The following is a 12,657-nucleotide window of genomic DNA, read 5'->3' on the forward strand; positions in this document are numbered from 1 at the left end:
GACGCATGCCACTACTACCACACGTTTTTTGTATGCAGAGGGTGTTCATACCAGTGCCCCGAGAACCCCATGTGTGTGCCTGTAAAGGCTTCACTCCCGTGGCTATAGAGGTTGCACTCTCGTGCCTGTAGTGGCTCAATACCGTGGCTCTGGAGGCTTCACACCCATGCCTCAATCTCGTGCCTGTAGGGGGTTCACTCTCGTGCCTGTAGAGGCTTCAATCCCGAGACTATACGGGTTGCACTCCCGTTGAAAGTGCATGCTATGCCCCTAATCAACTTTTGGTGTTAATGACAACACATACATAGGAAACTAATCCTATTTGTTGAGTGTATATCGGGATGGCAAGTACTTTAGTAGATTGAGAATTATGTGCCAAAGGTTGTCTGAGAAGATTGGGATTTATATTTCGAGAAGGCTCGGGATTAAGAAAAGATGATGTAGACTATTCTTTTGAGTTTACTGATATTGAGTATAGGGATCCCGCACTATTAAGAGGGGATCACAGGTTTTACAATGAACTTGCTCATACCACATCTTCACTGTCATACCCAATACCACATATTCTCCACTCTGTTCTTATCTCAAAACAGGTCTATTGCCTCGGACATCCGGCTCCCTCCGGACGTCCGAGGGCCGGACGACCGGCAGGCTTGGGAAATCCGTAGCCCTTCACCAGAAGTTTGTGAATCATATAACTCGGAAATCCGGCTCCCTCCGGACATCCGAGGGCTGGATGACCGGCAGGCTTCGAAAATCCGTAGCCCTTCGCCAGAAGTTTGTGAGTCATATAACTCGGAAATCCGGCTCCCTCCGGACGTCCGAGGGCCGGACGTCCGACCAGCCCGGAAATCCGGAGCCGTGCACCAGAAGAACATGAGCTCTATAACTCGGATTTCTGGCTCTCTCCGGACGTCCGAGGGCCGGACGTCCGTTCCCCTTCGGAAATCCGGAACCTCCCACCAGTAGAAGTTGAGTCGACTAACTCGGATTTCCGGTCCTCTCCGGACGTCCGGTCGCTGCTCAATTCACAGTATTTTCAGTCATATCTACAGGCCTCGGACGACCGACCCCTGTCGGACGTCCGACCCCTCGCGGACCCCCGGACTTCCGACAACTGTCGGACGTCCGGACCCTGTGTGACTTAAAGTGTCCCCAACGGCTGTTTTTCACTCCCCACTATATATATTCTTCTCCCACCTCGTGAAATAGTGTTCAACACAGCTAGAATACATCCAAGAACACCTTTCCTCTCACTCACTCTTGTCTACACCAAATTCTAGATCCCAAGAGCATTTGTGAGTCCCTTTGAGTGTTGTTCCAATCAAAAGATAGATCGTCTCCCTCTCCTCCTTCCCACCAAAGGGATTTGTGATTTGAGCAAGTTTTGAGCAATCCCCGTGATCTTGTTACTCTTGGTGGTTGGAGACTCCTAGGCGGTAGGAGTCTTCAGAGAGGAATCAAACCATTGTGATTTCCCCCGGAAAGTTTTGAAGGTTTGGAAGCCACCTCAAGGCTTACCACTAGTGGTTGAGAAACACCTTCGTGGAGTTGTCTCAAAGGGAGAATAGGGTGAGCCTTCGTGGCGTTGGTGTGCCTTCGTGGTAACATCCGCCCCTCTAACGGTGACGTAGCTTCCCTCCAAGGAAGTGAACATGGGGATACATCCTTGTCTCTCTTGGAGTTTCGGTTATTCCTAACCCTAACTCTCTACTTGTGTTAATCCTTATTACGTACTTGTATTTGATTATTGTTTACCGCTTGTCTTACTTCACTCTAAATAGCATACTCCTTGTCGTAGCAATTATTAGGCCTACACTCATATTCCGCACTTTTGCCTAAAATTGCTAAGTAATTATTAAAATTTGGATTTGTACCTATTCACCCCCCCCCCTCTAGGTCCATCTCGATCCTTTTCAATTGGTATCAGAGCCTCGTGCTCTATTCTTGTGGCTTAACCGCTCTAGAGCGAGATGGATGGGTTTCCAGCTACGGTAGCTCCAGTGCAGAGGGACGGGACTTCCTCGGAAGTCAAGTCTTTCACCTATGAGGACCTGGAACGAGCCCTTGCCAAGCAAAAAGAGGAGCATGATGCTTCTCTTGAGGCCATGGTTCAAATGAGACTAGCATCACTAACCACGAGGACAACCACGTCCCCGAGGGCCTCAGGGCCACATGTGCGCGGTACTTCATTTGGCCAACAACCTCCGGAAAGGAACCAAACCAGTGTTCCATGGCTTTATGCTAGATCTCAAATTGAGAAACCTAAGTACAATCCTGGAGGAAAACCTCCCTTGCTTGATGACAATTCCAATTTTGCTTTGTGGAGAGTTGGTATGCAGGATCATCTTAGGTACGCCAATGATGAGATGTTGGACATCCTCGAGCATGGGTACAATCCTGTAGATCCAAGGTGCCTCACTCCCAGAGAAACTTATGACAGGCATCTCAATGACACTGCGATCATGTGCATAAGAAAAGGAATGAATGACAAGCAACGAAGACCTTACATTCACATCACAAGTGCCAAGGAACTGTGGGATAGCATTATAAGGACCAAGACCGGTACCTCCACTCTTCGGCTTGCTCAATATGAAATTGCCAAGGGGCAATTACAGAATTTCTGTATGGAAAAGGGTGAATCTCCCAAGCAACTACTAGAACGGCTCATGACTCTTGCCGCAGACATTGAGTCATGTGACTGTGACAAGACGCAAGATGGTTTCAATCTGACCAAGAGATTTCTTGTGGATAAGTTACTTCATGCTCTTGCTCCGTACCACCATCAAATGGTATGGGACATGAGGCAGCACCATGGGTTCAAAGAAATGACTCCAGATGACATCATATCCACTTTCCAATTATTTGAAGAATCAAAGGCAAATGCAACAAAGCACCTTGCCATGCATGGCACTTCAACATCAAAGATCAATCTTGCTTTGAAAGCCAAGCATGAATGTGACGAAGAAGAAAGTGAAGAAGAAGAGGGTGATGATGACTGCGAAGATGGTGATGATGTTGACTCTGATGAAAGCCCATCTTATGAGGACATTGCTCTCTTTGTAAAGAAGTTCAGTGCAGGAAAGTCCAAGGGGAGATTCCCAAAGAAGAAGGTAAGGAAATGCTATAACTGTGAGGAAACCAACCACTTCTCCAATGACTGCCCTTATGAGAAGAGAGAAGACAAACCAAGGTTTCCAAAGACCTTTGTAAAGAAGAAGTTGCCAAACCCTATGAACTCCAAGTTCAAGAGGACAGATGGAAGAGCAATGGTTGCACAAGAAGAATCGGATCCAGAAGATGTTGGTGGAGTTGCCGGAGTAGCTCAGGATACACAAAACACCTTGAGGCTAGTCAACAAAAGTGGTGATGTTGTTCACTACAACTATATGAAGGACTACAAGGGCAACGCTCACAAATGTTTGATGGCAAAGACTGCCATGGGAGATGAGGAAGACCAAAGCTCCCATGATAAGGTTAAGGTAACTCCACGGTTAAACTCTTTCAGTCTAGTTTCTACTCCATCTGATGAGTATCTTGATGCGGAAGATCACTCTGAGGATAATGACTTAGATCATCCCATGTTTGCTAAAATAAACAAATTTATGTGCTCTCTTAAAGGAAAGAAGCTCACTATGTTTTGCATACTTATGGAAATGGTGAGTAAGCACACCAATACCATCAAGGAACTCGAAACCCTCGTCACTGAGGAGAAGGGAAGAAATGAAATCCTTGAGCAGAAAGTCCTGTATGAGGAAGCACAAAATGATGCACTATGCTCAAAAGTAGGTGAAAACCTTGATAAACATGCTAATGATCTTGCCTCCTTGAAAAAGGCTGAATCTGTGTGCAAAGAATTACTAAATGATAAAGACCGAATTGTGAACTCTCATGCTTCCCTTTCTAAGGACTGTGAGCGTCTATCCTTGTCTCTCAAAGACAAGGAAGAGAAACTCGTTGTTCTTACAAAGAGCTTTGAGGCACTTAAGGTTACTTATCTTGACACTCTTGCTAAGGCCTACTCCTCACCTATCATTAATGTTCATACCTGCACTACTAACTCTAGTAGTGAACTGACATCTATCCTTGAGGAAAACTGTTCGCTAAAGGCACAGTTAGACAGAGGTCTCATGACATGTGCACAAGGACAAAAGACTCTAAATGAGATCTTAAGTCAACACAATGGAGGCTTCGCCAAGGAAGGGCTTGGGTTCAACCCAAGCACTGCCAAGAAAAGTGCATCTCCTCTCAAGTGTACCACTCCGCTTAAAGAAATATTTGTACGAGAGGGACACAAGGAGAAAGGTAAGGTTGTGAGTGGATCGGCCACTAGGGGTTCGCCTACTCACAACAAGACCACCGAATTCATGCCTCCATCCTATGTACTACGCAAATCAAAGGAAGGAGAGGTTTATGCTAAATTCGTTGGTATGCATTCCGATTATATGCTATTTGGGTCCCTGAGACTCTTGTAACTAATGTGAAAGGCCCCATGACAAAATGGGTACCTCAAACCAAGTCTTAATTCGTTACAGGTTGTTTTCTCCAGAGGAGCCAAATGGGTGATCGACAGTGGATGCACCAATCATATGACCGGAGATAGTAACTTGCTCTATGACTTCATGCAAGCCATTCGACCATACATGAGCATTGTATTTGGTGGAGGGTCGAAAGGGCAGGTAATTGGGTTGGGCAAGGTGGCAATCACTAATGACATGTCTATTGCAAATGTCATGCTTGTCCAATCTCTTCAATATCATTTACTTCCAGTTCACCAATTGGCTTCCGTCGGTTATGACACATTATTTGGACTAACGGATGTGAAATTCTTTAAGAGAGACACTCTCTAAGTGGCCTTTGTTGGAGAGTTGGATGGCAACCTTTACACGGTTGATTTCTTGAAAGAGAGCACCTTCCATACGACTTGTCTAATGGCCAAGGCCGACATGGGATGGCTATGGCATCGCCGGCTCGCCCATGTTGGCATGAAAAATCTTCAAAATCTCTTAAACGGCAATCACATCCTTGGACTAACAAATGTATCCTTTAAGAAAGATCGTGTGTGCAGTGCATGCATAGCTGGGAAACAACATCAATCAAAACATCCACCCAAGAACATTGTATCCACTTCGAGGCCGTTAGAGCTCCTTCATGTGGATCTGTTTGGGCCTCCTTCATGGGCAAGTCTTGGAGGGAAAAAGTATGGCCTAGTCATTGTTTATGATTACTCAAGATATACATGGGTGTTCTTTCTCAAGTCCAAGGACGAGACGAAGATCACCTTCATTGATTTTTCCAAACAAGCCCAGCGGAAGTTTGACAAGGACATCAAGGCAGTAAGAAGTGATAATGGCTCTGTGTTCAAGAACTACACCCTAGAAGAATTTCTTAGTGATGAGGGAATTGAACATCAGTACTCCGCACCTTACACCCCTCAACAAAATGGTGTGGCAGAGAGGAAGGACCGGACACTTGTGGAAATGGCAAGGTCCATGTTAGACGAATACAAGTCACCACATAGTTTTTGGGCTGAGGCCGTCAACACAGCATGTCATGCATCAAACCGGCTCTTCCTTCGATCAATATTAGAGAAGACTCCATATGAGCTCCTAACTGGGAACAAGCCCAATGTTAAGTACTTTCGTGTGTTTGGATGCAAATGTTTCATCCTCAACAAACGGGAACGGTTAGGAAAATTTCAATCCAAAACAACTTAAGGGATTTTTGTTGGCTATGGGTCAAACTCTCACGCCTATAGAGTCTACAAAAAATCCACTGGATGTGTTATAGAAACCTGTGACGTGACGTTTGATGAATTTAACTGCTCCCATGGGGAGCAAGTTGATCTAAATGATGCAGGTGAAGAAGACTCCCCACAAGATATCTTAAACATGGGTGTAGGTGCACTTCTTCCCATGGAACAAAGACCCCATGATGATGATGAAGATGATGAGAATATTTCTCATCCTCAAGACAGTTCACTGCCCGTACCTCCACAAGATACTAGCACACACATCATGCCAGTTGTTGAGGATCAAGTGGGAGAACATGTCTCTCACCATGATCACACTCAAGAACAAGTTGATCTTCAAGAGGTAGACCAAAGTATGGGTATGTTTGATGATGAACCTCAACAAGTGCAACGCGAAGAGGAATATCTTCCTCTGCACATAAATGATCCATATGTTGAGGACGTTGATGATGGAAACGAAGTCGAACCTCGTGAAACCTTGACCTCCATCATGCCACGTGTTGCCGGTCGTGTTGATATTGATCAAATCCTCACCGGCGTGTCGGAAGGTAGAGTGACTCGTAAACAATTAACAAACTTTTGTGCTCACTTTTCGTTTGTCTCTAGTACTGTGCCACACAGGGTTCAGGATGCATTGTGCGACAATGACTGGCTCCTTGCTATGCAAGAGGAGCTAAACAGTTTTACACGCAACGAAGTATGGTCATTGGTAGAACGACCAACTGAGGAACATAATGTCATTGGAACTAAATGGATTTTCAGGAACAAGGAAGATGAGAATGGGACTGTCCTACGCAACAAGGCAAGGTTAGTAGCACAGGGGTACTCCCAAGTTGAAGGTTTGGACTTTGGTGAAACTTTCGCCCCTGTTGCTCGTCTTGAGTCCATTCGCATTTTATTGGCCTATGCTGCTTTCAATGGTTTTACTTTGCATCAAATGGATGTGAAAAGTGCTTTTCTTAACGGTCCTCTACAAGAAGAGGTATATGTATCACAACCACCTGGGTTTGTTGACCCTCACCACAAAGACCATGTATATAAACTTCACAAGGCTCTGTATGGCCTCAAACAAGCACCCCGTGCTTGGTACGATCATCTTAAGAAGTTCCTACTCGATGATGGCTTTGTGGTGGGGGTGATCGATCCCACTCTTTTTACTAAGAGGGAAAATGGTGATTTGATCTTATGTCAAATCTATGTAGATGACATCATTTTTGGTTCTCCTAACATCCATTTATGCAAGAAGTTTGCAGCCTCCATGACCAAGACCTTTGAGATGTCACTCAACACGGACTTGAAGTTCTTTCTTGGTTTTCAAATACAACAATTTCAAGAAGGGATTTTCTTGTCTCAAACTAAGTACCTCAAGGACATTCTTGAAAAATTTGATATGACAAATGCTAAACCAATGAAGACACCCATGGCCACCGATGTAGTTCTAAATGAAGACACAAACGGTATTCCTTTTAACCCATCTACTTACCACTCCATGATTGGTTCGCTACTTTATCTTTGCGCATCTAGACCGGACATCATGTTAAGTGTAGGCATATGTGCTAGATTTCAAGCTTCCCCTAGGGAAAGCCATCACACGGCGGTTAAGCATATTCTAAGATACCTTGTTCACACCCCCAAAGTTAGGCTTATGGTACCCTAAGGATGCTAAGTTTGATCTTATTGGGTATTCCGATGCGAATTGGGCCGGTGATAAAGTGGGACGGAAATCCACTTCCGGTGCATGTCAGTTCCTTGGACGCTCCTTGGTAAGTTGGTCCTCGAAAAAGCAGAACCGTGTTTCTCTATCCACGGCCGAGGCTGAATATATTGCAGCCGCAAGCTGTGCAACCCAACTGCTATGGATGAGGCAGACACTAAAGGATTATGGTATCACGTATCGACATGTTCCTCTTCTCTGTGATAATGAAAGTGCCATAAAGATCTCCGAGAACCCCATTGATCACCCTCGCACAAAACATATTGATATTAGGTATCATTTCTTGAGATACCATGTGCAAAAGGGTGACATTGATATTACCCATGTGGGTACCGACATGCAGTTAGCCGACATTTTCACCAAGCCACTTAGCATAGCTAGGTTCTGTCAACTTAGGCGTGAACTTGGTATCTTGGAGCTTGACAACATATCTTGAAACCTTGCACACATACACACACTCACATTATGTTTGTGTCTTGATGTGGGCATACATTTAGGGGGAGTGAGTCTTAATTTTCTGTTTTTTTAAGCTTACAAAGTACGCATAAATCAATTTCTGTCTCCAAGTAGTATATGTTATGCTTGTAGGCAACTATGTTCGTACTTTTTGTGAGAAACCATGCAAGTCATCATCTAATCATCAAACAAAATCCAGCATCAGCCTCTGCCTCCTCCTCTTTCTCGGACGTCCGACATGTCTCGGACGTCCGGCGGGAAATCTCCTTCCGGTCGTCCGACCAGTGTCGGTCGTCCGACGCCACAATCACCTCCGGACGTCCGACGTCTGTCGGACGTCCGACGCCTCGGGCCTATAAATAGCTGGGCGCGGGGCTGGGCTCTTGCCCTAACCCTCAGCACCCCTTTTCCTCCCTACCGCCGCCGCCTCCAGCTCGAGGAGCCCTCGCCTGCGCCGCCAGACCTGAGATCGGGCCGATCTCCTCCGCGGATCCTCCTCTTCTTCCTCCTCTTCCTTCGCGGGATCCATCTACAGGTTGCTCCTCCGTTCCTTTCGCTTTTGTTTTGGTTCTCTCTCTCTCCCATGAATCTCCATGTTCATTCCTTTTTTGGGATTTTCATCCGCGTAGGATATTGTGCTCCATGAACAAGACCAAGCACGCCGCTCGGAAGACCGTGGCTGGCTCATCATCTCGCGCCCCTCCTAGCACGGGGTCGGACTCGGATGGGCCACGTCGTCCCTTCAAACGGACTGCCCGGCGTTCTCCGTCTCCACAACTCCCCTCGTCGTCTGATGGTGATGACCCCGACTTGGAGGAGGAGCTTGCCGCCGAGGACTTTGCTGACCAGCACGCCGATCGGAGGTCCAAGCCAAAGCCCGGGACTCGCAGGGCGTCCTACATGCCACCACCTCCTCCTGCCCAGCCCGCAAGTGAAGCTCGTCGCATATCACTAGAACCTCCTGCTACTTTAGGTCGTGCAATCACGAACTTCACCACACTTGGCGCGGCTTCATACCTCACTTTCCGTCGCGACCTTGATCCATACGCTGTCGTACGTGACTCTACGGACTCACGTTTCCGCACACACGTCTAGGCGGACATTTTTACCACAGTCATAGTTCCTAAGGGTTTATCTGTTCATCTCTATATTGATGTTGAGCATATTCGCACGCACTCGGCAAAATATCCGGGTGCCATTGAGCTTATTGAGGCATCGGGGCTTGCCGCCCCATTTGCCTTTCATCGTGACTTTAATGTTGCTGCCATTCACCAGTTATATGCCACATGCTACTTTGGTCCAAACCACACTGTCAGCTGGATCACCTCTGACGTTCGCTTCACAGCTACTTATGATACATTTGTTGCCGCACTTGGTTTCCCCAACTCCGGCTTCAAAATACATAGGGATGATCCTAACCATGCGCATAAGTCCATTGAGGCGTGTGGGTATCTTCTCAAACCACTAAGTGAGCTTGATGCGGATGAACGCATGAAGGACCTTAACCAGGTATCCATCTGGCGCTCACCTTATTTCATCATTTTTCAGTGTCTCATCTGCACCATCTATCCCAAGATGGGTGATAAGGGTTCTTGTAGTGGCTATTGTATTGACATTATGTCTCACTTGTTCGAGCACCCCAAGAGCAAAATTAATGTGCCTCATTTTCTATGGCATGAGATTCGGCTTGCTAGCTTTCAGTACAAGCGAGCCTTTCCTCATGCCCCCTTCATCCAGGCTCTTATTAACCATGTTGCTGATTTCTCTGTGGCTGTCACTCACACACATCGCAAGTGGGTCATTCCCGCTCACATGGCGGATAACTATGCTTCCAAGAAAACCCCCTCCTCCTCCACATCCACTCGCCGCACTGCTGCCCGGTCCGCCACCCCCTCATCTAGCTCCGCTCCTCTCGGTCGCATTGCCAAATTCCTTGGCAAGGCACATTCTGCTTTGATGAAGGTCGTATCTTTCTAGTGTGGTCAAACCCATGACGTGGTTTCTCGCTTAGTCTCCTCCCAGAATGCCCTCAAGGCTCGTCTGAGAGCCTCAGGCGCTCTTGATGTGAGTGATGATGAGGCCCCTCCTGCTACTCCTCCTACTGATTTTGGCTTCCCATCTGGTCCTGAGTGGGCTGATTTCTTTGACGAGGCTGGTGGCAGTGGCTTGCCTGATGATGCTGATGATGATGCTGATGAGCTCTGAGCGTGGTTGGTGTTGTTGGTGTCTCCCTTTTTGGTACTTGGTGCCAAAGGGGGAGTAATGTATCCTAGTTTTTTTTTAGTCTTTGGAGATTTAATGTAATGGATAAACTCATGTATGGCTACTTATGAATGATTGTGATTTGCTATGGATTGCTATGATATCATCATAGACTATTATGTTTTGCTCCACTAATTCTATGATGATCTATTATCTTTACATCTTGATCCATTGGATCTTCGATATTTTATCATGCACATACTAAGGGGGAGCTCCGTACTAAATATCTCCTAGACTATAATATATGTTAAATCTTTTGAGACCTATGTATATGTTGTCATCAACTACCAAAAAGGGGGAGATTGAAAGTGCATGCTATGCCCCTAATCGACTTTTGGTGTTAATGACAACACATACATAGGAAACTAATCCTATTTGTTGAGTGTATCTCAGGATGGAAAGTACTTTAGTAGATTGAGAATTATGTGCCAAAGGTTGTCTGAGAAGATTGGGATTTATATTTCGAGAAGGCTCGGGATTAAGAAAAGATGATGTAGACTATTCTTTTGAGTTTACTGATATTGAGTATAGGGATCCCGCACTATTAAGAGGGGTTCACAGGTTTTGCGATGAACTTGCTCGTACCACATCTTCACTTTCATACCCAATACCACATATTCTCCACTCTGTTCTTATCTCAAAACATGTCTATTGCCTCGGACATCCGGCTCCCTCCGGACGTCCGAGGGCCGGACGACCGGCAGGCTTCGGAAATCCGTAGCCCTTCACCAGAAGTTTGTGAGTCGTATAACTCGGAAATCCGGCTCCCTCCGGACATCCGAGGGTCGGACGACTGGCAGGCTTCGGAAATCCGTAGCCCTTCGCCAGAAGTTTGTGAGTCATGTAACTCGGAAATCCGGCTCCCTCCGGACGTCCGAGGGCCGACGTCCGACCAGCCCCGGAAATCCGGAGCCCTGCACCATAAGAACATGAGCTCTATAACTTGGATTTCTGGCTCTCTTCGGACGTCCGAGGGCCGGACGTCCGTTCCCCTTCGGAAATCCGGAACCTCCCACCAGTAGAAGTTGAGTCGAATAACTCGGATTTCCGGTCCTCTCCGGACGTCTGGTCGCTGTTCAATTCACAGTATTTTCAGTCATATCTACAGGCCTCGGACGTCCGACCCCTCGCGGACCCCCGGACTTCTGACAACTGTCGGACGTCCGGACCCTCTGTGACTTAAAGTGTCCCCAACGGCTGTTTTTCACTCCCCACTATATATACTCTTCTCCCACCTCGTGAAATAGTGTTCAACACAGCTAGAATACATCCAAGAACACCTTTCCTCTCACTCACTCTTGTCTACACCAAATCCTAGATCCCAAGAGCATTTGTGAGTCCCTTTGAGTGTTGTTCCAATCAAAAGATAGATCGTCTCCCTCTTCTCCTTCCCACCAAAGTGATTTGTGATTTGAGCAAGTTTTGAGCAATCCCCGTGATCTTGTTACTCTTGGAGGTTGGAGACTCCTAGGCGGTAGGAGTCTTCGGAGAGGAATCAAACCATTGTGATTTCCCCCGGAAAGTTTGTGAAGGTTTGGAAGCCACCTCAAGGCTTACCACTAGTGGTTGAGAAACACCTTCGTGGAGTTATCTCAAAGGGAGAATAGGGTGAGCCTTCGTGGCGTTGGTGTGCCTTGTGGTAACATCCGCCCCTCTAATGGTGACGTAGCTTCCCTCCAAGGAAGTGAACATCGGGATACATCCTTGTCTCTCTTGGAGTTTCGGTTATTCCTAACCCTAACTCTCTACTTGTGTTAATCCTTATTACGTACTTGTATTTGATTATTGTTTACCGCTTGTCTTACTTCACTCTAAATAGCTTACTCCTTGTCGTAGCAATTATTAGGCCTACACTCATATTCCGCACTTTTGCCTAAAATTGCTAAGTAATTATTAAAATTTGGATTTGTACCTATTCACCCCCCCTCTAGGTCCATCTCGATCCTTTTCACCCGGGCCTATAGAGGCTCCAATCCCGAGACTATACGGGTTGCACTCCCGTGCCTATATAGGCTTCACTCCTGTGGCTATAGGGGATTCACTCCCGTGCCTGTAGGGGCTCAATACCGTGGATTTGGAGGCTTCACACCCGTGCCACTAGAGGCTTCACTCCCGTGGTTGTGGAGGCTTTCCTCCCGTGCCTATAGGGGCTTCAATATCGTGGTTGTGAAGGCTTCACTCCCGTGTCTGTAGAGGCTTCACTTCCGTGGATGTGGAGGCTATCCTCACGTGCCTGTAGGGGGTTCAATACCGTGGTTGTGAAGGCTCCACTCACGTGCCTGTAGAGGCTTCACTCCCGTGGCTATAGGGGATGCACTCTCGTGCCTGTGTGGGCCTCCCTCCCATGCCTATAGAGGCTTCAATCCTGTGGCTATAGGGGCTTCACATACGTTCCTATAAAGGCTGCAATCCCGTGGATATAGGGGTTGTACACCCGTGCCTGTAGGGGCCTCACTCCCGTGCCTATAGGGGC

Source organism: Hordeum vulgare, chromosome 7H (assembly GCF_904849725.1).
Source record: "Hordeum vulgare subsp. vulgare chromosome 7H, MorexV3_pseudomolecules_assembly, whole genome shotgun sequence".
NCBI classification, from domain to species: domain Eukaryota; kingdom Viridiplantae; phylum Streptophyta; class Magnoliopsida; order Poales; family Poaceae; genus Hordeum; species Hordeum vulgare.